We start from the raw sequence: 1,794 nt of genomic DNA, 5'->3' as shown, positions 1-1,794 counted from the left end.
CTTGGTTTGTTGAGGGGAAGGATTCTTGTTTTCACCACAGAGTATAGTCTCCATGCTTTAGGAACAGTCGTTTCCACACGCTCAGGGTAAGGAGAATAGGACCAAATGTGTTTCCACAGTGCCTACCACTGCGTTTTGTTTACAGTGAGAATTTAAATGTTCCCATCCAGACTCTCTAAATTGATAAGGGAATGTCTTCAGAGTGATGATATTTTAAACAGCCATGATATTTACGTAATGTCCACATCAACAAAAAGAAGCCAGTCAGGTATATACCCTTGGTCCCCTTGAGGTGATCTAGCAGTTCCGATTTGGGCATAGTTTATGCCTTGCTTTCTACTGAAATGATAACATTCTCTGTAATCAACCGAGTGTAACTTACATAGAATCTTACCCGGGAGAAGGTCTCGCCAGAACAGCTTAGCTGGGAATCAGCAACTCCGGCTCTGTGTCCTGGATCTGTCTCTCAGCTGTCCCTGTAACTTTCTGGGCAGCATTTTCTTCATCCATATAATGCATGTGTTCAATTGGAGCGCAAGTTCTGTTTTGAATTTGAAGTGCCGTTCATCATAGGGTAGACCGAATCATTGTACCACAGGAACCTTAAATATAGCTAGAGAAAGTCCCTGGATAATTTAAACAACTGTGATTGTTGCTTTGTGGATGCAGGGAAATTAAATAAAATCTGTGTTTAGCTTTTTATTCAGAAAGTGCAGGCAGAATATGCTGACTTATTCACTTCCTTAGCTATTTACATCATAGGTTTTGTGGCCAAAAGTATATTTTAAGGTTCTTCCTCTACATAATTTTTTTAATTTTTAAACTGTCTGTGTTGTTTAAAATAATCACGTGCTTGTTGAGTTCCTGAAGTTCTGAACAAATTATAGATAAAAATTGGAATACTTTATTTCTGAAATGTTGCTACACATATGTTATGTGTATTTTTCCTTGTTGATTAGAAAAAGGATAAAATAAGATATAACAAAATGCAAAATGAATTGAAAATTTTTCTGTATTTTGAATTAAAGTAGTCTGTAATATGTCAAATGAATGTCAGCTAATTCTGTGTCATATCTTTGGGAAATGGAATTGGGTAACCAACACTTGTGTAAATTTTAATCAAATGATTTTAGAAAGAAATTGGATGCTTTCAATAGCTGTTGCATTTATAACTGTTGCAAATACTGCTTTTGTCTTTTGTGAATGTGAGAGAAATATCTTTAAAAATATGTTTATGTGTAAATTCCAAGTATTGCTGGAAGAATGCCCCATCTATCTTAAAATCATTTTTCATGTTCTAATTTTTGCTCTTATAGTAGTTATCTGTACACTTGTTCTTCACTGTTTCAGACTTGAAGTAAATTTATTTTTGTAATGTTAATTTTGTATGGCTTGTTTGTTTGTTTGCTTTTAAGTTCTGTTACTTAGGAGCACATGTGGAGTGGAAAGGGATTATAAGATTTCAGAATGGGCCAAGGAGGGAAGCGTTGGCTTGTGGAACTACGTCAGCAGAGTCCTGAGGGCCTAATCTCCTCTCCTTTTTGTGGTGCCTGTCCCCGCGTTGTGCAGATGGGTTGCCTGCAATGAACCATCATGGGGACGCTACACCTAAGCTTCAGACTGTTCTCTCTTTTTTTCCTGGTAGCATGTGCCTGTATAGTACCTTATATCCTATAGTATGTGTCATTTTTCCTCAGGGCCCTGCTAATTAACATAATGAAAACAATCCACACGTTTCTTCATTGAAAAATGGGGTATGATAAACATTCTTATTCTCACAGGCAGAACTGGGTA

The sequence above is a fragment of the Hipposideros armiger genome, unplaced genomic scaffold, assembly GCF_001890085.2.
Source record: "Hipposideros armiger isolate ML-2016 unplaced genomic scaffold, ASM189008v1 scaffold_22, whole genome shotgun sequence".
Classification (NCBI taxonomy): Eukaryota; Metazoa; Chordata; class Mammalia; order Chiroptera; family Hipposideridae; genus Hipposideros; species Hipposideros armiger.
This window is presented reverse-complemented; position numbering follows the sequence as displayed.